This window comes from Balaenoptera acutorostrata, chromosome 12 (assembly GCF_949987535.1).
Source record: "Balaenoptera acutorostrata chromosome 12, mBalAcu1.1, whole genome shotgun sequence".
In the NCBI taxonomy this organism is placed as follows: Eukaryota; Metazoa; Chordata; class Mammalia; order Artiodactyla; family Balaenopteridae; genus Balaenoptera; species Balaenoptera acutorostrata.
In genome coordinates, this window is record NC_080075.1 from 4,134,993 (window position 1) to 4,160,272 (window position 25,280).

Genomic DNA, 25,280 nt, shown 5'->3' on the forward strand with positions numbered 1-25,280 from the left:
GTAGATGCAAACCACTATATTTAGAATGCATAAACAACAAGTTCCTACTGTACAGCACAGAGAACTATATTCAATATCCTGGGATAAACCATAATGGAAAAGAATATGAAAAAGAACGTGTATATGTATATAACTGAGTCACTTTGCTGCACAGCAGAAATTAACACAACATTGTAAATCAACTGTACTTCAATAAAAACAACAACAACAATGTACCAGTGGTTTTAGATTTCGAATTGATCATTCTTTGAAATGATCTTGAATAAGCTTATCAATTTAGCTGGTTATTTTTTCCTCCCTCCACCCCTCCCCCCTTCCTGTCTTATTTATTTAGAGACACCAGCAATATGCGATTGGCCAACCCAAGCACCCCAAGCAAACTTAGTATCTGATGTGAAGACTCACAAAGGAGGGAATTCCCCTAAATGCTTTCTTTGTTAAAACCCATTTTTCTACTTCTGGTGAGTCACAAACTTCTCCAGCGCCCTTTCCAGCCTCTCCATGTGCATCTTCTTCAACCACTCCTGTGTTTCTTTATCTTTCTTTCTTTTCTCTCTCTCTCTCTCTTTTCTCTTTTCTTCCCTTTATTTAATCAGGCTGGCCTCATCACTTGCATTGGCCAATAGCCGTGAGACACCAATCCAGTTCTGAACACTTTCTGCGCTCTGGTTCCTGGAACCCTGCCCAGATGCTATGTGACCAAATGTGGGCTAATTTGCTGGATAACAGGAGACGTCATGGAGCGGAGAGGACCTACCCCATCTGAGGCCATCCCAGATCACCCAGGCCCAGCCAATCTGGCAGCTGCATCAGTGAGCTTAGCTAACATCAGAAGAACTTCCCTGATTATCGACATTTTGAGCCCAGCTCCAACTGTCTACCTGTTTGCTCTTTTAAGCCATTATGTATTTTAACGTGGTTTGTTGCATAGAAAAGAAGTAACTGAATGTGATGGTTACTATCTGTCAAGTAGGCTCAGCCAAAGTGCCCAAATATTTGGTCAAATATTATTCTAGATATTTTTGTGAAGGTATTTTTAAATGTGATTAACATTTAAATCAGTTGGCTTTGAATAAAGCAGATTCTCTTCCATAAGGTGGGTGGGCTTTATCCAATCAGCTGAAGGACTTAATTAAAAAAAAAAAGAGAGAGAGAGACTGACATCCCCAAACAAGAAAGGATTTGTAGGAATATGGGATTAGCATATATAAACTACTATATATAAAATAGATAAGCAACAAGGATTTACTGTATAGCACAGGGAACTCTATTCAATATCATGTAATGATCTATCATTGAATATAATCTGAAAAAAAATACGTAAGTGAATCACTTTGCTGTACACCCGAAACTAATACAATATTGTAAATCAACTCTACCTCAATAGAAAAAAGAAAAAAGAATTCTGCCAACTGACTGCCGCTGGACTTGAACTACAATTTTTCTCTAGGCCTCTAGCCCGCCTACTCAGTAGATTTTGGACTTGCCAAGCGTCCACAACTGTGTGAATCAATTCCTTAAATAAATCAGTCTCCCTCTGTGTCTCTCTCTCTCTCTCCTCTCCCCACATACATGCGTATATATGCACACATATATACACACACGTTCTGTTGGCTCTGTTTCTCTGGAGAATCCTGACTAGTATACACTGATTTGACTTTTATTATTTTCTTTCATAGAAAAGATAGACAAACAGACTGTCAGGTTTTTTCATTACCATTAGGCAGGGCTTTATTTTATGCCCAACTTTCATTTCTCTGGCTTTCCCAGCACCCCCTGTCCCTCAGCCACCTGACCTATGACTTTACTATCAAGAGAATTAAGAAAATGATGCTGCCCTTGATGAAAGTTGATCACTTCCACCACGTACCTCCTTTGAATGGTCCAGGGCACTCATTCATCACCTCTAAAACCGTCCGTAGCTATACGAGGGGACACACAGTTCACTGCAGTGTTGGTAGGATAATTAAAGATGACGTGATGGATAGGTGCCCCGTAAATAATATTATTTTACGAGAGTAAAGGTGCAGTTACTCTTTATTATAAAGTGGTGCGACTCTCTTAAACACTCTGAAAAGCTGAAGCTGGTATCTTCAAGAATTATCTTTAAAATTAAAAAAATAAAAGGTCCTTGGGGATGTTTATTGCAGACGTGGGGCTTGACTGTAGCCCCCTGAATCTTATTTCACCGTGTGCCTTGTGGGTAATGATCATGGCCAAGGTGTTTCACCACGTTTGGGAAAGTAACCCATCCAACTCATTTCCTTGTGGCGAACCCAGCCAGCATTTATCATAATTCGAGGCTCGTGTATTCATTGATAATTTTACAGCTGTCATTCTGTTTGGTCATTCTGAAATATCTTATGTGTGTTCTCCAGAAAAAAACAACAAAAAAGGCACTTATAAGAATGCTCAACTTCTGAACGTCTACCAGTCTGTGTCATATCACACTTTTTTCCTGTTCCCCGGTGTTTGTTATGATACACAACGTCTGAAGTTTTAGTTTTTAGCTATTGCTCAAGCTTGGCTTTGTAAACAGGTTTTTACTCACTTGTAGAAAATAAATGTTTTATATTGAATTCCCTCAGGTGGTCAGTTCAGATAGATCTTTATTTCACAAAATTTCATAAGACATCAGAACTCTTGTCCTGCATCAAAATTTGTTTCAAATGTTTATAATATACAGTAATATTTAACAGGCAGATAAGAGCTAAATTGCAAATTCTTGCTCAATATGGAATTTAAAAAAATCCTTCAAATCAATGCATTGCCATAAATAAGTATTAGTCTTGTGGTTTAGTATGTTTTATCAGCTAGAAAGCTGAAATGAAAGAGCTGCATCACTGAGGTTTTACAACTTAAAATCCTTTCGTCTGGCAGGGTCTCTGGGCAAAGACCTGGAGGTGGAATGGGGAAAGGTCCTTGAACCTGATAGAGGTGAAGGCCAAGTCACTGAGAGGTTCTGGAGAACCTGTGTTAAGCCAGCTTCAGTGAAGTGATGTAGCAGAAGCTGTTTCAATAGCGAGAAGGGAAAGGAAAGTGTTATGGACTGCATTGGGCCCACTTTCCCCAAATTCATAGGACGGTACTGGAGATACGGCCTCCAATTTGGTTTAGTGAGGTCATAAGGGTAGAGCCCTAATCCAATAGAACTGGTGTCATTATAAAAAGACAGACAACACAGAAGCAAGTGCACAGAGGAAAAGCCATATGAGGACACGGCAGGGAGACAGCCTCTGCAAACCAGAAAGAGGGGCCTCACCGGACACCACTCCTGCCGCAACTTCCTCTTGGACCTCCAGCCTCCAGGACTGGGAGGAAACAAGTTTCTGGTGTTTAAGCAACCTGGTTTGTGGTGTCTTCGTTATAGCAGCTCTAGCAGAATATAAGAGGAAGTGAGAAAAAGAATTTTCTTTTAAGAAGACTGACAAAAGAGAGGAGAAAAAGATAGGATGGTAGCCAAATGGTCTTCATGTAGCAAAGGTTTTGTCTTAGGTTGTAAAGTGTTTTGAAAAAAATGTTTGTGTTTATTCTAGTAGGCTCCTAATGAGGCCATGATAAATTACTCCAAACTTGGTGGATAAACACAATACCTGTTTCTTAGATTTTTTTTTTTTTGATGTGGGCCATTTTTTTTAAAGTCTTTATTGAATTTGTTACAATATTGCTTCTGTTTTATATTTTGGTTTTTCTGGCTGCAAGGCATGTGGGATCTTAGCTCCCTGACCAGGGCTCGAACCCACACCCCCTGCATTGGAAGGCGAAGTCTTCACCACTGGACCACCAGGGAAGTCCCGTCACAATACCTGCTTCTTATCTCACAGTGCTGTTAGATCACAAGTTCATCACAGTTTGGCCCAGCTGGTCCTCTGCTTAGAGTCTCACAAAGCCCAGATCAACGTACCTGTAGGACTGTGTTGCTTTCTAGAGACTCTGGGGAAGGAGCCATACCAAGCTCATTCACCTTGTTGGTAGAATTCAGTTCCTTGTGGTTCTAGGGCTCAATTCCCTGTTTCCTTGCTGACTTAAAGTCAGCTCCTAAAGTCATCTGCATTTCTCATAATGTTACCCCTTCCATCTTCAAGGCAGTAAAGGTGCATCGAGTCTTTCTCAGGCTTCGAATCTCTCTGATTTTCCCTTTCTGCCTCATAGCTCCTGCTTTTAAGAGCTCATGTGATTAGATTTGGCCCATTTGATCAATTGAGAATAATTTCCCCATTTTAAACTCTGTAACCTTAAGTGCATTTGCAAAGTCTTTTTCTTTCTTTCTTTCTTTCTTTTTTTTTTTTTTGCCATGTAAGATACATACTGACAGGTGCCAGGGATTAGGGTGTGGATCTCTTTGGGGGGCCATTCTGCCTATCACACTTACGCATTAAGAGGAAAGAGCTCCAGGATGTAAATAGTGATAAGAAGAAAAACCCAGTTAAGCAAATTTTCCAAAATACTTGAAGGGAGAAAGGATCCAGAATAGAGGTGGGATGATTGACCTAGAATAAAAGCCACATAAAGAAATAGGATGATTTGATGGCAGCAGGCATTGAGGTAGTTTATTCCTATTGGCCTTATTTCTGTTTTCATATAGTGTAAAATGAGAATATCACCTGAACACCAGTAGGCTATTCAGGGACCTGGATTTAGAGAGGTGTTAGTCTTTAAGCCATTCCTAAGTAAATACTACTTTTTGCATCACTCTCCAGAGTATGAGTTATTTCTTTTCATGATCTGTCCTTAGGGGATTACAGGCATTGTGACTGTGAATAGAAAAGAATGAAATTCAGCTTTTTGTTTTTAGCATTAACCCTCCAAGTGCAGTATCATAGCTATTTGCTCTTTAGAATATTGCCAAGTTCACCATTCCATTTTAGTCCAGAAAACATAAACTGTACTAGGTATGAAGTGTTGGGAAGGCTGAGAGGAAAAGGTCAGGTAACTCAGAGATCAGAAGCAGATCTGTAGAGCAAAGGTCATAACATGGAGCAGTGACATTAACAGAAACCAGGAAACAGGGCTGGGACAACTGAGACCAATTAGGACTGTGATAAAGATACAGTCATGCTTGGATCTTGAAAGAAGAGCCCTGTGGTCGATGCTTGATCACCCAAGACAGAGATGGGACAATGGAACAGGGACGACCAGGACTAGCCTTGGACCGTGGAGGAGTAGCTACCCAGCCATCACTGGGACCATCAAGTGGATTATGGGTGGCTACCTGACCAAAGCCTCTATCAGGAAGAAATGAAGCCATCTCCAGAGAATCTATGACAAGCAGAGAAAGAGACAAGAAAGGCTTCTCTTTCCTCCATGCTTCTGATATCTCACTCGGATACCTTATTGGCAGAACTTAAATGTAAGCCAGCTTTCAAGGAAAATCAGTCTCAACAAGCAATAAGGAAGTATGTAAGACTTAGAGACAAAAGGTACGTCATTGACATCTAAGTACCTTAATTAAGAATAAGTCTAATCCAGAAAGCCAAATGCTATAATAGTCTTTCTGCACAGAATTTGTAACTGCTTAATATACTTGCTTAACTCAATCCTGAGGACATTTTCTATTTCTGTATGCTGGTCTGGGGCTATGGAGATTTTAGTGATGATTAAATATGACAATTATGTAAAATATCTATCACAAGGTCCTTATTGAATAAGAATTCAATTAAGCTTGTTATTCTTTCGCTTTTCACAGATATCATGGATTTTCCACGTGCATGGATTTTAACCATCTGACATTGACTTTTTAATATTTAGAGGGAATAGTCAAGAGTCTTATTACCTTTTCTTTTAATTTAATCATGTGACTCAGCCAAGATGCCATTTTTTTTTTCTTTGAAGCCAAGAGTTCCTTCTCTGTGCTCCAGTCATGCTGAAAAGTTAGGAATTTGCCTCTGTGTTGCCACTTTCAATTATGACTTAGATGTTGAAATGTTAGTGGCAATAAAGGAGGTCGATTTTCTCATTTGCATCCTTCTATTCAAAAAATTATGTAATTCCTGCTTTAACAATAAACATTATTCCATCATACATGGTAAATGAATTTTTATTGTGATAACTGCAAGAGAGCATATAAACATTTTGACTTTTCATGCTTTGGCTTCCTTACAAAAAGAAAACGATGCACCAGTGCTCCGGAATATCATAGTTCATAACAGACTCCTTTCACGGGAGGAATGAAGAATAAATGGCAAGAAGCATAGAATTTATGAGATATAATATGATGTCAATGGCAACTGTTTACAAAATCTTGCAGTGATTGAGAAAAGTGAGCATCTGTAGGATTTATTATAATAGCACAGACCCTGGACTGGGAATAAAGATATATGAGCAGAATTTTGCTCAGGGAGAATGATTTTTGGTCAGGGTACAAGTGAGGCTAAAGGACTTTTAAGAATGATGATGCCTAATGTAATATTTTAAGTTGGTTTCTGTGTGCTGCCATGCTGTCAGTTCCATCCAAACTCCAAATTTCATTCAATAAGTTATTTTCTATATGTAAATGTCTTCCAGTGAATTAATTAACTAATTAATTAACTTTATTGGAAATAAAAGTGAAAAGATTGTGTTACATGCTCGGTCAGCTTGGGACAGAAAGAGGCAAATAGCTGGTGGGTGGGAGACACAGATGTGATCAAGAGATAGTAGAAAAGTTTATCCAGAAGTGAGAAGCTACATGCAAGCCCTTGAATTCTGCTTACTGGGAAGACAGACTAAACAGATTCAGATCAGATCTGTTGTTGAGAGCAACTAGGAAAGTTGAGCAATTTTTAAAAATACATTTGAAGACATAGAAAGAATATCAAAGCAGGAGCATCTTCAGGGCCAGGCTCTAAGAGGTGAAGGAGGCAAGAGGGTCAAGCCCTGAACCAAGGATGCTTTGGTCCTCTAGGTAGTTGCCATATGAAAAGTAGTGACTGAAGGTTTGAGAAGATCTTCAAACAAAAAGAGCTGAAGGGAAAGGAAATGGAGAGCAGTGCCTGCCAGTATGTGGTGGTGCTGTAAATACCCTAGGCTTTCAGGTGAAACCCCAAAGTGCTACTTCCTAGAGTAAAGCTACCCCAGAAAGCGACCAGCACATGTACCAAGGGAAGTCTTTCTGTCAGTCATCTCAACACCTACTTGGATTAAAATGTTCTGAGGTTGTTATTGACTTTGGCCTCGGTATTTTTCAAAGCACAAGTCAATCGCTCCTTGAGAAAGATAGCGTCAACCAAAGACTCAAATCAGCTCTACAAATTCATATTCGATTTCCAGCTCTCAATAAAATTCACCATACACAGGGAAGACTGGAGTTAAAGCAGAGTAAAACAACAAACCACTGAGAGGGACACCCAGAGATCAGGAATAGGAAATAAGTTCAGAGACTTCAAAACAACTAAAACTAACATGTGAAAGAAATTAAAGAAAAACATTCAATTTTTTGTCAAATTATAAACTATAAAGAGGAAACTTAAATTTTAGAACCAAAGAATACGATAACTAAAAATACAAACTTGGTGTATGGGTAGAATGGCAAATTAGATAAAAGTGAAGCAAAAAAATAGTTAGCTAGAAAATAAGTAGGAAAAAACATATCCAGACTCAATAATAAAGAAAAAAGATGACTTTTAAGTGCATGATAGATATATGTTCCTTGGTCATCAGCTCTTATACACATATAATTTGGACTCCAGAAGGAGACAAAAGAGAGAGAGAAGAGGGTACAAGAAGTAATTGAGGAGATAATGGCTGAAAAATTTCCAGAAATGGTGAAATCTTCAAGTGTCAGATTAATAAAGCAAGACAAAGGCAAAGAAAATCCCAGCTAGACATACAAAACTAAGATTGATGAAAATCAAAAATAGAGCAAAAAGTTAACAGGAGCTAGAAAAAGTGAGATTACCTTCAGTGGAAAATAATAAGAATACCAGCTGCCTTCCCAATGGCATGACACCTTTATTATGCTGAAGAAAAATAAATTCCAAATTTGAATTCCATAGCAAAAACTATAATTTGAAATAAAAACAAAATAAAGACATTTTTAGATAAACTAGAACAGGAATGATTTGTTACAAGCACATCCTCCCTAAAGGGAATCTTCAGAAAGAAGGAAGATGATTCAAGATGACAGCTAAGAGATGGAGAAAGAATGAAGGCTTGTGGATTAATTTAAATGAAACTGTAGTAAATAATAATAATGTCAACAATAACACAATACACAACACATAACATACATATCAGAAAGTGGTTACTCAAAGTTAAAATTTATTAAGATCCTTGCTTTGTACAAAATGTGGTAGGTAAGTGTACTAATGTATGATAGTTTAATAAGGAACAAAGCATATTGTAGTCAATCTCTGTAACGATTAAGTATTAAGAGAATAGTATATGCAGTTACTAATTGTACTAACAAACTAATAATAGAGAGGTAGAATAATTTTTAAAATTTAATCAATTCAAAAGATGGGATAAAATGGAAAGGAACATGGAAAGCTGGTGAATAGAAATCATAGAAAGATCACAATGTATTTTCAAATATATTAATGATAACATTAAGTGAAACAACTAAAAATTCCAATAGAAAAAAAAAAAAAGGATTGGCAGATTGGACTTTTTAAAAAGAAAGAAGACAAGGAGAATCAACTCATATGGCCTTTGCAAACATCACAGCTTAAGTATAAATAAGAAATGACAGATATGAGTCGGTTAACAATAAAGATACAGCATATAAGCACTGAAAGAAAGCTGGTATAATTTCTGAGTACAAGTATGCTATAATGCAAAATGCATTACAAGAGATAGAGTGGGGCATTTAATCATGGTAAAATTTCCATTTTTCAGGAAAATACAAGTTCAAAATTTGCATGTGCCTGAACAGCTCAGCCTCAAAATGTATAAAGCAAAAATGTACAGAAGTAAAACAAACAAAACTACAACTATAGTGAAAAATTTTAACATCCTACAAAAAACTGTAGAAAAAATTAATGAGAATGTAGATTTAAGCAAAATGATTACGAAACACAACCTAATTAACATATATAGAATTATGTCTCCAAATTGCAGAAAACAAAAGACATTTATGAAATTGATTATTTGCTGGGCCACAGTGCAAAGCTAACCAAATTTCAAAGATGAAAATCATATAGGTTATGCTCTCTGAACACTGAAAAATTAAGCAGGAAACCAACACAAAAAGATAATTAGAAAATTCCAAATGTTTGGAAATTTGGCAAAAGTCAAAGAAAAAATCATAATGGAAATTATAAAATACTTAGATCTAAATAATAACAGAAAACTATCAAAATTTTGCATGTGGCTCAAGCCATATTTATGTATGTAGGTATTTTAAAGGAGAAAGATTGAAAACACCCATTCTGAGAATTTAGAATAAGAACAGTAAGTTAAACTCACAAATAGAAAAGTAAAAAATATATTAAAAATATAAAAATATTATATAATAATATAATATTTAATATATATATTAAAATATATAGGGGCTTCCCTGGTAGCACAGTGGTTGAGAATCTGCCTGCCAATGCAGGGGACACGGGTTCGAGCCCTGGTCTGGGAAGATCCCACATGCTGCGGAGCAACTAGGCCCGTAGTAGCCACAATTACTGAGCCTGCGTGTCTGGAGCCTGTGCTCCGCAACAAGAAAGGCCGCGATAGTGAGAGGCCCGCGCACCGCGATGAAGAGTGGCCCCCGCTTGCCACAACTGGAGAAAGCCCTCGCACAGAAACGAAGACCCAACACAGCCAAAAATTAAAAAAAAAAAAAAAAAAAGAGACAGCAGAGAACTTGAAAATATATATATATATATAATATATTGCAAAATTTAATATAATGGAAAACCCATTATGCCTTGTAGAGATTTAACAGTGTCAAAAAATTGGTAACTCCTGACAAGAAAAAAGAGAAAAGGCACAAATATGTAACATCAGTAACAACAAAAAAGAGGATGTCCCAACAATCCCACGGATATTTAAAGATTCTTAAAGTGATACTTTGTGCTTTATAGCACTGAATTTGAGAATGTATCTAAAACAATCAGAGACAATGTCAACTTATCAAAACTGACATAAGAGGAAATGGAAACTTGGAATAGTCTTAGGTGCATGAAAGAATTTGAATTCACAGTCTAAAACTTGCTAACAAAGAGATAGTAACGGTCAGATGGCCTCCATGCTTAATTCCATCAAATATTTAAGAAAGGGGGACGCACAGGAGTATGAGACTAATTCCCATTCCCCAGTGTGCCTTTGGTTCATTAATATCAGTTATTTATTTCATGTGTTTGGAAACTTGAGGTATATTTTGCCATAAAAAACCAGAATGGTTGGGTTCATTCTGTTCAATGACCATTTAAGATACCTTGCTGGGAGAACAAGATGCTAGCTCACCTCTAGTGAAATAAAGTAAAATTATTTTGGTTTATTCTCTTGAAAAAAGATGTTTGGAACTCCAATTTTTGGTGCCAGAGAGATAGATAGGGAAACTATATCTTTAAAACAGAACTATTTCTTGGGAAAAAAATCCAGCAATGACATCATATATTTGGCATATATTTATTTTGTGCTCATAATGAGAACTTTACATGGCTGTGGTATGTTGTTAAAGCCAGACATGCTTTGAGTTCTAGTGTCAGAAAAAAAAGACATTATTTTAAACTATGGAAAGTGCTATTTCATGGTATTGTAGGGTCTTAGAGACAAATGAATTGATTTGTTTCTGAAGGTGGTGTTCTCAGAGAAATTTGAGAAATGTAGTTACAGCAAGCACATTGTATAAGAAAACAGAGAGTTTTACAAAGCAGGAACCTTGATGTGGCTTTGATGGAATCAGATATGGAGCAGTTTGGGATTGGGGAAAAACATGGAATGTTGAGAAAACTAATTAAGGAACTGAGTGTTGGAACTCTGTATGAAGCAGTTGAGAACAAGATCACTCACACACCCCAGTTCTGGTAGACATAATTATATTTCTTTATTTAAAACTTCCGGGCTTCCCTGGTGGCGCAGTGGTTGAGAATCCGCCTGCCAATGCAGGGGACACGGGTTTGAGCCCTGGTCTGGGAAGATCCCACATGCCGCAGAGCAACTAGGCCCGTGAGCCACAACTACTGAGCCTGCGCGTCTGGAGCCTGTGCTCCGCAACAAGAGAGGCCGCGATAGTGAGAGGGCCGCGCACCGCGATGAAGAGTGGCCCCCGCTCGCCGCAACTAGAGAAAGCCCTTGCACAGAAACGAAGACCCAACGCAGCCAAAGATAAATAAATAAGTAAATAATTAAAAAAAAAAAAACTTCCATTCTTTAAATAAAGGAGGAAGTAAAATAAAAAATCACATTTCATCTTTTTTAAAATATTTCTTATAAAATCATGTTTTTTTCTAACATACATATGTATTTTTAACATTCAGGCATAATTACATTTAAGAAGATAAAAATGATAGTATCAATAGTGTTTCATAAATTTATTAATTAACCCTATTTAATGTGATGAGTTTACCTAATGGACCTGCTATGCTTTAGCCTTGTACTAGGCTATATGTCATTCCTCTGAAGCCTTGAAAAGGGATATGAATCAACTGAGAGTCATCTAAACTCTTGGGCTCAGACTTTGTTGTCTTTATTGAATTGGTGCGTGAGATGAATGACGCAAGAGTAGGAGCCTTGTATTATCATGGGACGCTAAATCATACAGGTTGTCTAATCACCTGAAAGGCAAAAATGAATCCAAAATGATCTTTTACTCAGTCATTAAAAAGAATGATATAATGTCATTTGCAGCATCATGGATGGACCTGAAGATTGTCATACTGGGTGAAGTAAGTCAGACAGAGAAAGAGAAGTATCGTATGATATCGCTTATATGCAGAATCTAAAAAAAAAAAAAAGATACAAATGAATTTATTTACAAAACAGAAACAGACTCACAGACTTAGAGAACGAATTTATGGTTACCAGGGGGAGAAGGGGGAGGGGGAGGGATAGTTAGGGAGTTTGGGATTGACATGTACACACTGCTATATTTAAAATGGATAGCCAACAAGGACCTACTGTATAGCACAGAGAACTCTGCTCAATATTATATAACAACCTAAATGGGAAAGGAATTTGAAAAAGCATAGATACAATGTATATGTATAACTGAATCACTTTGCTGTACACCTGAAACTAACAATACATTGTTAATCAACTGTACTCCAATATAAAATAAAAAGTTTTCAAAAAAGTGAGAAAAGGGTCTTGATAAATGAAAAATGGTCATACAAAAACAAATTCAGTAAGGGGAGTAAAAGGCAGTAGGGGAAAAACACTATTAAAACCATGAGGTAATATCATGTAGTTTGAAAGGCATAGAATCTGAGTGAGTGTGTGGTGGTCCCACTACGAGCAGTGAAAAAAACAGTAACGGTAAATGTGCCAATGATGCTATTGGACCCCCAAACTAAACTTTTTGAATTTTTGATTCATATCCCCTTTCTGTATAACCTTCCTCTCATCTGAAATGATAAATATGGCTTAATAATCCCAATAGTATCATATACGGAACACTGGTCATGTGCCTCAAACTATGCTACATGTTTACTGCTATAAGGCAGGTGCTACTGGTCCATTTTACAGCTGAGAAGCTGATGCTCATTGAGGTTACGTAGCCTGCCCTGGGTCTCACAGCTCAGTGATGACTTGGCTTGCTTTTTTAGGACAGTCTTATGCAAAGGCTATGAGTTTCTAAGCCTCTTACTCTATTTCTCACTAGGTCCCGCATGTTCCCTGGCTATAAACTCTCAGTAGTATTTACTGCATTCACCCAAAGATCTTTTCACCCTCATTTTTTACAGATGTCCAGTAGCTAACAGTGAACAGTGGTATTCTAGCAGTTAAGATACAGCTCTCTCACAAGCTGGACCTCTTAAGATCTGATCCAGCAATTTTCCCCACAGAACGGTCATTGAAACTCTAGGGAAATATAAAGGAACAATCATGAATAAGCTACAAGTGACACTGCTTCCAGCCTCTGTCTTAATCAGAATCCTATTGGCTCCAGTTTGCCAACTGGTGAGAAACATCTTTAGAGAAAAATTACAGTAAGAGTTCCCATTGATTACCTTCTGAGCACTCCACAGGCATTTTTCCATACATTATCTCATTTAATCCTCAAACTACAAGATAAAAGAATCCTCTTTTTACATATGAGGAAGTGAGGCTTGGAGACATGAATTATTCATGATCACCCAACTGAAGGGGGGCATAGGTGGGATTTGATTTGGGGTCTGCCCACCAAAAAAAAAAAAAAAAAAATAGTGTTTACTCAAGGAAAGACATTCTGGTGAAAGAGCAACTTCATTATACAGGCAAATGTGAAATAACCTTTTATGGTACTGGTGAAAAGAACACAACATGGGTGTATGTTAATGAAAATGAGTACTTATTGGGCAACTGGAAAAGCTTTTTGATTGTCATATTGACTTAAAATGAAAAGCATACTGTATTAATCATACTTTTTTATTTTCTGTATTTCTGATGCCTTGGTGTCTGGAGTCTCCTTTAGCTGGGAGACACTGCCCCTCCCAGAGTGAACCAATTCCTAGAAAGAATAAATGACTTGCTTGTGGGTTCACCTTTCAAATGCAGACCAACCCATCCAGATCCCACACCCCAAGTACCTCCTCTGTAAGCTCTTTTTTTTTTTATTGGGGTTGAGTTGGTTTACAATGTTATATTAGTTTCAGCTATACAGCAAAGTGAATCCGCTATACATATACATATGTCCATTCTTTTTTAGATTGTTTTCCCATATAGGCCATTACAGAGTATTGAGAAGAGTTCCCTGTGCTATACAGTAGATCCTTATTAGTTATCTATTTTATATATAATAGTGTGTAGCACTACTTACAATTGCCAAGACATGGAAGCAACCTAAATATCCATTGACAGATGAATGGATAAAGAAGATGTGGTATATATATATATACAATGGAATATTACTCAGCCATAACAAAGCATGAAATAATGTCATTTGCAGCAACATGGATGGACTTAGAGATTGTCATACTGAGTGAAGGAAGTCAGACAGAGAAAGACAAGTATCATAGGTAATTGCTTACAGGTGGAATCTTAAAAAAGGGTACAAATGAAATTATCTACAAAACAGAAATAGAGTTACAGCTGTAGAAAAGAAACTTGTGGTTACCAGGGGGGAAGGGGGAGGGGAAGGATAAATTGGGACATTGGGATTGACATATACAAACGTCTATAATCTCTTTAGCTCCAGGTCTCCTGCCCTAATCATCACAGGTCCCAGAGCCTGCTGAAATGATTCAAATTAGCCAATCTTAAATCTGCTTACCCTGCCTCGCCCTGCCTCTTCCTTCTGGTAGAAACCCCCCAAAATGCTCTCCCCTCTCCCTCTGCCTCCTGAGCAGTCCTGGGGCTTCCCCATGAGACCCCCCCTGTGGTGTGGCCTGCCCCCTACCTCCTGGGAACTATCAGTAACAAACTGTCTTTTCAAGGGCAATCATCTCCTGATCTGTTAGCCTCACCATTCCTGATAATAAAATCTACATTTTAAAGTACATACTAGAACTACTCAAATATCTGTGCTCCTAGAAACCTATATCCTCCCTTCATCCAATGTAACTGAAAAAAACAGCAACATTTGTCTTGAGATCACGATTTAAATGGTCATCTTTCTGAAGGGAGTGGAATGGAATAAATACTCCTTTGAAAACAGATATTTCCATGATATAATTTTAAAGATTTGCCTAGTAAGTAGGAAATGTATACATTGTACATCATCAATGCATGGATTTTATATGTTTATCTCTTCGGATATCAGTAGGCCTTGTAAAATTAAATATTTTAAGAGAAAATAAAAGTACTCTAAAGGATGTTTTAATTCTATTGGGCCTCTTGGGTTACTTACTTATTGTATGTCTTTCAATGAATACTTTTTTATCATTTTATTTTCAATGCAAATTTAAACAGGCAATATGTAATACTACACAAAGAGCAGCAACTTGCCTTCCTTTCTATGCAAAGTCTTTTTTTGTTTCTTAGAGAAAGTACTGCTTAGGCATTTTAAAATTTTCACACACAAAATGCTTGTGTTCTTGGGAAATTTAATAAAAAACTAAAATCAACAACATTACTTATAAGATGTTATAAAATGTATATGTGTTCTATGTTGTACTATCAAAAGTTTAAGCGTTCTGATGAAGACAGGGTTTGATGCATTTTCTAATACTCATTCAACAGCAATCTCAATCTGATGTGTAGAGAGTAATGCTATAACTTGATTGATTGATATGATTGTATTAATATATATTAATTCTCAACAGCTAACCAAGTCCTCTAATTTCTGCTTTGTTACATTACCTAATTTTTTTTGCAAATATCTTCTTAAGTCTTACAGGAAACTTATTCTGTTGGACATCAGGACAAACTAGAATTTTTAGAAAGTTAAACAATATGCAGAGACATTCTAGAGTTATCAAAATGTTTGAGTCATTTGGAACTTATCAAAGAGAAATATTAAAAAAAAATAAATGCTGAAGAATTTATAAAGAGTATGACAGCAAAGCTATACCTCTTACTGGCTGAGAACTTTTTTTTTTCTCTCTCTCTCTCGACACATTAGATTTGAGAATCCAAAAAACTCTGTTTAATGATCCTGTATTGGCTGGCATCCAAAGGAAAATTGCTTCACTTGTAAATATCCATGACATAACTGTATGTCTAATAGGAAGACCTGAGAAGTACCATTTGTTGTTGTATCCGGCAAGTCTGTGTTCTGTACCTCCCAGACTGAAATTTGTAATTCATATTTCTTTTGGCCGGAACTTTGGAACAAATGCCCAAAAGCTATATTACTTTTACAAGAGGTTCTTGCAAATATGTCGTTGGTTCTCCTTTGAGTACAGCCCCTCTTTCTGTCTCAGGCCAGACTGTTTGTTAGAGAAGACCCTATCATTTGTCCTTGTAGTTAAAATGCAGAAAGAATCTCTCCTTGGACAGATTCTTCTCATTTTGAAAAATTGCCACAGCAAATTCCCCAGCCTGCCAAGTTGGCAGACTCTAAGCCCAAAGCTGGAGCCCAGCCAGGCATCAATGGCGCATTCCAAACCTCTGAGTCAGCATTCAATGCCATGCCACTCTGTGTCTTCTGTGAGGAAAGCATCCCATGCCACAAAATCATTGTTAGCCAAATACTCAACTTGTCTTGGAAACTAAAACGACTTTTATAGAGTGCTTTCAGAACCTAGGGTAGAGAATATGGGAAAACTGCAAATTCTGCAAAGTTCTAATACTGGGGATGATTTCCCCAAAGTTTGGTGGGTTTGAGCCTCACCATTTTTTTTTTCAACGGTTATTTTATTTTATTTTTTGTTTTTGTTGCTTTTTTAAACATCTTTATTGGAGTATAATTGCTTTACAATTGTGTGTTAGTTTCTGCTTTATAACAAAGTGAATCGGCTATACGTATACATATATCCCCATATCTCCTCCCCATTAGAGAGTGAGAGCGAAGTCTGGATAATTTTTTGGCTTGAGTTGTAAAACACAGGTCCTGACCCCTTGTGGTCATTAAAGATCCCATGGGCTCTTTTGAAAGGACTTAGAGGGATTAACCTTTCTGTTCTGGCTAAATTCCTAATTGGATAATTGCATGCCTCCCTAAATTATCCCTGTAGCTCCAATTGGATATGGAATTTTCACTTCCTGTCATAAAGAGTTGTAGGGTGTTACAACATTTCACCCCAGGGGTGATACCAATTAAGTCGTTAGTGAGGTGAAATCCGTATGTGGGTTGTCTTTTTTTTTTTTTTTTTTTTTTTTTTTAAACATCTTTATTGAAGTATAATTGCCTTACAATAGTGTGTTAGCTTCTGCTTTATAACAAAGTGAATCAGTTATACATATACAATATGTTCCCATTTCTCTTCCCTCTTGCATCTCCCTCCCTCCCACCCTCCCCATCCCACCCCTCTAGGTGGTCACAAAGCACCGAGCTGATCTCCCTGTGCTGTGCGGCTGCTTCCCACTAGTTATCTATTTTACATTTGGTAGTGTATATATGTCCATGACACTCTCTTACCCTGTCACATCTCACCCCACCCCCTCCCCATATCCTCAAGTCCATTCTCTAGTAGGTCTGTGCCTTTATTCCCGTCTTGCCACTAGGTTCTTCATGGCCTTTTTTTTTTTTTTCCCTTAGATTCCTTATATATGTGTTAGCATACTGTATTTGTTTTTCTCTTTCTGACTTACTTCACTCTGTATGACAGACTCTAACTCCATCCACCTCATTACAAATACCTCCATTTCATTTCTTTTTATGGCTGAGTAATATTCCATTGTATATATGTGCCACATCTTCTTCATCCATTCATCTGTCGATGGGCACTTAGGTTGCTTCCATGTCCTGGCTATTGTAAATAGAGCTGCAATGAACATTTTGGTACATGACTCTTTTTGACCTATGGTTTTCTCAGGGTATATGCCCAGTAGTGGGATTGCTGGGTCATATGGTAGTTCTATTTGTAGTTTTTTAAGGAACCTCCATACTGTTCTCCATAGTGGCTGTATCAATTTACATTCCCACCAACAATGCAAGAGTGTTCCCTTTCCTCCACACCCTCTCCAGTATTTATTGTTTCTAGATTTTTTGATGATGGCCATTCTGACTGGTGTGAGATGATATCTCATTGTAGTTTTGATTTGCATTTCTCTAATGATTAATGATGTTGAGCATACTTTCATGTGTCTGTAGGCCATCTGTATATCTTCTTTGGAGAAATGTCTATTTAGATCTTCTGCCCATTTTTGGATTGGGTTGTTCGTTTTTTTGTTATTGAGCTGCATGAGCTGCTTGTAAATCTTGGAGATTAATCCTTTGTCAGTTGCTTCATTTGCAAATATTTTCTCCCATTCTGAGGGTTGTCTTTTGGTCTTGTTTATGGTTTCCTTTGCTGTGCAAAAGCTTTTAAGTTTCATTAGGTCCCATTTGTTTATTTGTGTTCTTATTTCCATTTCTCTGGGAGCTGGGTCAAAAAGAATCTTGCTGTGATGTATGTCATAGAGTGTTCTGCCTATGTTTTCCTCTAAGAGTTTGATAGTGTCTGCCCTTACACTTAGGTCTTTAATCCATTTTGAGTTTATTTTTGAGCATGGTGTCAGGGAGTGTTCTAATTTCATACTTTTACATGTTCCTGTCCAATTTTCCCAGCACCACTTATTGAAGAGGCTGTCTTTTCTCCACTGTATATGCTTGCCTCCTTTATCAAAGATAAGGTGACCATATGTGTGTGGGTTTATCTCTGGGCTTTCTATCCTGTTCCATTGATCTATATTTCTGTTTTTGTGCCAGTACCAAACTGTCTTGATTACTGAAGCTTTGTAATATAGTCTGAAGTCAGGGAGCCTGATTCCCCCAGCTCCATTTTTCGTTCTCAAGATGGCTTTGGCTATTCGGGGTCTTTTGTGTTTCCATACAAATTGTGAAATTTTTTGTTCTAGTTCTGTGAAAAATGCCAGTGGTAGTTTGATAGGGATTGCATTGAATCTGTAGATTGCTTTGGGAAGTAGAGTCATTTTCACAATGTTGATTCTTCCAATCCAGGAACATGGTATATCTCTCCATCTATTTGTATCATCTTTAATTTCTTTCATCAGTGTCTTATAATTTTCTGCATACAGGTCTTTTGTCTCCTTAGGTAGGTTTATTCCTAGATATTTTATTCTTTTTGTTGCAATGGTAAATGGGAGTGTTTTCTTAATTTCACTTTCAGATTTTTCGTCATTAGTGTATAGAAATGCAAGAGATTTCTGTGCATTAATTTTGTATCCTGCTACTTTACCAAATTCATTGATTAGCTCTAGTAGTTTTCTGGTAGCATCTTTAGGATTCTCTATGTATAGTATCATGTCATCTTCAAACAGTGACAGCTTTACTTCTTCTTTTCCGATTTGGATTCCTTTTATTTCTTTGTCTTCTCTGATTGCTGTGGCTAACACTTCCAAAACTATGTTGAATAATAGTGGTGAGAGTGGGCAACCTTGTCTTGTTCCTGATCTTAGTGGAAATGGTTTCAGTTTTTCACCATTGAGGACAATGTTGGCTGTGGGTTTGTCATATATGGCCTTTATTATGTTGAGGAAAGTTCCCTCTATGCCTACTTTCTGCAGGGCTTTTATCATAAATGGGTGTTGAATTTTGTCGAAAGCTTTCTCTGCATCTATTGAGATGATCATATGGTTTTTCTCCTTCAATTTGTTAATATGGTGTATCACATTGATTGATTTGCGTATATTGAAGAATCCTTGCATTCCTGGGATAAACCCCACTTGATCATGGTGTATGATCCTTTTAATGTGCTGTTGGATTCTGTTTGCTAGTATTTTGTTGAGGATTTTTGCATCTATGTTCATCAGTGATATTGGCCTGTAGTTTTCTTTCTTTGTGACATCTTTGTCTGGTTTTGGTATCAGGGTGATGGTGGCCTCGTAGAATGAGTTTGGGAGTGTTCCTCCCTCTGCAATATTTTGGAAGAGTTTGAGAAGGATAGGTGTTAGCTCTTCTCTAAATGTTTGATAGAATTCACCTGTGAAGCCATCTGGTCCTGGGCTTTTGTTTGTTGGAAGGTTTTTAATCACAGTTTCAATTTCAGTGCTTGTGATTGGTCTGTTCATATTTTCTATTTCTTCCTGGTTCAGTCTTGGCAGTTTGTGCATTTCTAAGAATCTGTCCATTTCTTCCAGGTTGTCCATTTTATTGGCATAGAGTTGCTTGTAGTAATCTCTCATGATCTTTTGTATTTCTGCAGTGTCAGTGGTTACTTCTCCTTTTTCATTTCTAATTCTATTGTTCTGGGTCTTCTCCCTTTTTTTCTTGATGAGTCTGGCTAATGGTTTATCAATTTTGTTTATCTTTTCAAAGAACCAGCTTTTAGTTTCATTGATTTTTGCTATTGTTTCCTTCATTTCTTTTTCATTTATTTCTGACCTGATCTTTATAATTTCTTTCCTTCTGCTGGCTTTGGGGTTTTTTTGTTCTTCTTTCTCTAATTGCTTTAGGTGCAAGGTTAGGTTGTTTATTCGAGATGTTTCCTGTTTCTTGAGGTAGGCTTGTATTGCTATAAACTTCCCTCTTAGCACTGCTTTTGCTGCGTCCCATAGGTTTTGGGTCGTCGTGTCTCCGTTGTCATTTGTTTCTAGGTATTTTTTGATTTCCCCTTTGATTTCTTCAGTAATCACTTCGTTATTAAGTAATGTATTGTGTAGCCTCCATGTGTTTGTATTTTTTACAGATCTTTTCCTGTAATTGATATCTAGTCTCATAGCGTTGTGGTCGGAAAAGATACTTGATACGATTTCAATTTTCTTAAATTTACCAAGGCTTGATTTGTGACCCAAGATATGATCTATCCTGGAGAATGTTCCATGAGCACATGAGAAAAATGTGTATTCTGTTGTTTTTGGGTGGAATGTCCTATAAATATCAATTAAGTCCATCTTGTTTAATGTATCATTTAAAGCTTGTGTTTCCTTATTTATTTTCACTTTGGATGATCTGTCCATTGGTGAAAGTGGGGTGTTAAAGTCCCCTACTATGATTGTGTTGCTGTCAATTTCCCCTTTTATGGCTGTTAGTATTTGCCTTATGTATTGAGGTGCTCCTATGTTGGGTGCATAAATATTTACAATTGTTATACCTTCCTCTTGGATCGATCCCTTGATCATTATATAGTGTCCTTCTTTGTCTCTTGTAATAGTCTTTATTTTAAAGTCTATTTTGTCTGATATGAGAATTGCTACTCCAGCTTTCTTTTGATTTCCATTTGCATGGAATATCTTTTTCCATCCCCTCACTTTCAGTCTGTATGTGTCCCTAGGTCTGAAGTGGGTCTCTTGTAGACAGCATATATATGGGTCTTGTTTTTGTATCCATTCAGCCAGCCTGTGTCTTTTGCTGGGAGCATTTAATCCATTTACATTCAAGGTAATTATCGATATGTATGTTCCTATTCCCATTTTCTTAAATGTATTGGGTTTGTTATTGTAGGTGTTTTCCTTCTCTTGTGTTTCTTGTCTAGAGAATTTCCTTTAGCATTTGTTGTAAAGCTGGTTTGGTGGTGCTGAACTCTCTCAGCTTTTGCTTGTTTGTAAAGGTTTTAATTTCTCCATCGAATCTGAATGAGATCCTTGCTGGGTAGAGTAATCTTGGTTGTAGGTTTTTCTCCTTCATCACTTTAAGTGTATCCTGCCACTCCCTTCTGGCTTGCAGAGTTTCTGCTGATAGATCAGATGTTAACCTTATGGGGATTCCCTTGTGTGTTATTTGTTTTTTTTCCCTTGCTGCCTTTAATATGTTTTCCTTATATTTAATTTTTGACAGTTTGATTAATATGTGTCTTGGCGTGTTCCTCCTTGGGTTTATCCTGTATGGGACTCTCTGTGCTTCCAGGACTTGATTAACTATTTCCTTTCCCATATTAGGGAAGTTTTCAACTATAATCTCTTCAAAAATTTTCTCAGTCCCTTTCTTTTTCTCTTCTTCTTCTGGTACCCCTATAATTCGAATGTTGGAGCGTTTAATGTTGTCCCAGAGGTCCCTGAGACTGTCCTCAGTTCTTTTCATTCTTTTTTCTTTATCCTGCTCTGTAGTAGTTATTTCCACCATTTTATCTTCCAGGTCACTTATCCTTTCTTCTGCCTCAGTTATTCTACTATTGATCCCATCTAGAGTATTTTTAATTTCATTTATTGTGTTCTTCATCATTGCTTGGTTCCTCTTTAGTTCTTCTACATCCTTGTTAAATGTTTCTTGCATTTTGTCTATTCTATTTCCAAGATTTTGGATCATCCTTACTATCATTATTCTGAATTCTTTTTCAGGTAGACTACCTATTTCCTCTTCATTTGTTAAGTCCGGTGTGTTTTGAGCCTGCTCCTTCATCTGCTGTGTGTTTTTCTGTCGTCTCATTTTGCCTATCTTACTGTGTTTGGGGTCTCCTTTTCACAGGCTGCAGGTTCGTAGTTCCCGTTGTTTTTGGTATCTGTCCCCAGTGGCTAAGGTTGGTTCAGTGTGTTGTGTAGGCTTCCTGGTGGAGGGAATTAGTGCCTGAGTTCTGGTGGATGAGGCTAGATCTTGTCTTTCTGGTGGGCACGTCCACGTCTGGTGGTGTATTTTGGGGTGTCTGTGGCCTTATTATGATTTTAGGCAGCCTCTCTGCCAATGGATGGGGTTGTGTTCCTGTCTAGCTAGTTGTTTGGCATAGGATGTCCAGCACTGTAGCTTGCTGGTCGTTGAGTGAAGCTGGGTCTTGATGTTGAGATGGAGATCTCTGGGAGATTTTTGCCGTTTGGTATTACGTGGAGCTGGGAGGTCTCTTGTGGACCAGTGTTCTGAAGTTGGCTCTCCCACCTCAGAGGCACAGCCCTGATGCCTGGCTGGAGCACCAAGAGCCTTTCGTCCACACAGCTCAGAGTAAAAGGGAGAAAAAATAGAAAGAAAGAAAGAAAGAGGCTATAATATAGTGAAGTAAAATAAAGCTATTGTAAAGCAAAGCTATACAGACAAAACCTCACCCAGAAGCATATACATATACACTCACAAAAAAAAGGAAAAGGGGAAAAATTAATATCTCCTGCTCCCAGAGTCCACCTCCTGAATTTGGGATGATTCGTTGTCTATTCAGGTATTCCACAGATGCAGGGTACATCAAGTTGATTGTGGAGTTTTAATCCGCTGCTTCTGAGGCTGCTGGGAGAGATTTCCCCTTCTCTTCCCTGTTCGCACAGCTCCTGGGGTTCAGCTTTGGATTTGGACCCGCCTCTGCGTGTAGGTCGCCTGAGGGCGTCTGTTCCCCGCCCAGACAGGACGGGGTTAAAGGAGCAGCTGCTTCGGGGGCTCTGGCTCACCCAGGCCGCGGGGAGGGAGGGGTACAGAGGAGGCGGGGTGAGCCTGCGGCGGCCGAGGCCAGCGTGACGTTGCACCAGCCCGAGGCGCGCAGTGCGTTCTCCCGGGGATGTTGTCCCCGGATCCCGGGACCCTGGCAGTGGCGGGCTGCACAGGCTACCGGGAGGGGAGGTGTGGAGAGTGACCTGTGCTCACACACAGGCTTTTTGGAGGCGGCAGCAGCAGCCCCAGCGTCTCACGCCCGTCTCTGGGGTCCGCGCTGATCGCCGCGGCTCGCGCCCTTCTCTGGAGTTCGTTTAGGCGGCGCTCTGAATCCCCTCTCCTTGCGCGCAGCGAAACTAAGAGGCAAGAAAAAGTCTCTTGCCTCTTCGGCAGCTGCAGACCTTTTCCCGGTCTCCCTCCCAGCTAGCTGTGGTGCGCCAACCCCTTCAGGCTGTGTTCACGCCGCCAGCCCCAGTCCTCTCCCTGCGATCCGACCGCAGCCCGAGCCTCAGCTCCCAGCCCCGCCCGCCCCGGCGGGGGAGCAGACAAGCCTCTGGGGCTGCTGAGTGCTACTCGGCGCCGAGCCTCTGTGCGGGAGTCTCTCCGTTTTTCCCTCTGCGCCCCTGTTGCTGTGGGATCCGCGCTGATAGCCGCGGCTTGCGCCCTTCTCTGGAGTTCGTTTAGGCGGCGCTCTGAATCCCCTCTCCTTGCCCGCCGCGAAACAAAGAGGCAAGAAAAAGTCTCTTGCCTCTTCGGCAGCTGCAGACTTTTTCCCGGACTCACTTCCGGCTAGCTGTGGTGCGCTAACCCCTTCAGGCTGTGTTCACGCTGCCAGCCCCAGTCCTCTCCCTGCGATCCGACTGAAGCCGAGCCTCAGCTCCCAGCCCCGCCCGCCCCGGCGGGGGAGCAGACAAGCCTCTTGGGCTGGTGAGTGCTGCTCGGCGCCGAGCCTCTGTGCGGGAACCTCTCCGCTTTGCCCTCCGCACCCCTGTGGCTGCGCTCTCCTCCGTGGCTCTGAAGCTTCCCCCCTCCGCCCCCCGCAGTCTCCGCCCGCGAAGGGGCTCCTAGTGCGTGGAAACCTTTCCTCCTTCACAGCTCCCTCCCACTGGTGCAGGTGCCGTCCCTATTCTTTTGTCTCTGTTATTTCTTTTTTCTTTTGCTCTACCCAAGTACGGGGGGAGTTTCTTGCCTTTTTGGAGGTCGGACGTTTTCTGCCAGCGTTCAGTGGGTGTTCTGTAGGAGCAGTTCCACGTGTAGATGTATTTCTACTGTATCTGTGGGAAGGAAGGTGATCTCCGCGTCTTACTCTTCCGCCATCTTCTCCCTCCTCCCCCGGTTGTCTTTTTTCTTTCTCCCCTCTTCCCCACCTCTTTCTTTAGAGTTTAACATGTGTGGGGATCATTCAATCATTTGGAATGAAAAGGGGTGTCATAAGTTCGTAACACTGCTTATTGTCACATTATGTCTAAGAATATAAGAAAGGTAGTCAATAATTGATAAGCATTTGCAAACAGCATTATCCTTCTAAAGAGAACGTAGGCACATTGCTTGAAATGCCGTGGTCCAAACCCAGGGCCGTGAGGCTAGGCGAAGGCAACATAAAGCATTTTTAAAGGAAGTTCACAGATTGGGTTTTTTACTGGGCAAGTCGTGGCAGCTCTGTGAGGATACTTGCCTCCGAGCTTTTGTGGGGCGTCATTTCAGTATGCATGGAAACACTTAGGGCCAGGGATGGAGCCAAGGGGAGTCAATGTCTCTCCTGAATATGGATGCAGCATTAACCATGGGCGGATTACACATGCACTTGATTTGGAAAGTAAAGGTCACACATCAGTCTCTTCAGCTGTATTTATCCACATTGAAAATCACTGCCCATAGAATCACCTTTGAACAGCACCACCAGCTAAAATGTAACACCACCACCAGCTGCTGTATGTTTACTCTGAGCTGAGAAAAAAGTTAACAATCAGCATATTTGCTTTTTCAAAAAGTTGATTTTAAATCAGGCAAGAAAACGTTCCTGGACCAACTATATTTTTATTCTTTGTATAGACTATGTCATCAATAGATATTTTTAGAAGAACATAATGATTTTCAGAGTTTAATAATAAGAATTATGGATGAATTCTTCAGAAAGAGGGATGAAAGATACTTATGTTAGGTCAGTAGACAATCCCAATCCATCCTCTCACGGTCTAACAGAGTTACACTCTGGACTACATGAAACTTGGGATCACCCATGAGAGTAAGAAACAAACAGGGTAAATAAAAACTCCCAGATCGAACAAATACACTGTGGACCAAACTTGTATGTGACTGATATGAGACGAATGAAGAGCTCTCTCTGTGCTTCATCTCACCTACATTACAAAGCCATCCACGATTTATGGCAACATAATGAGAA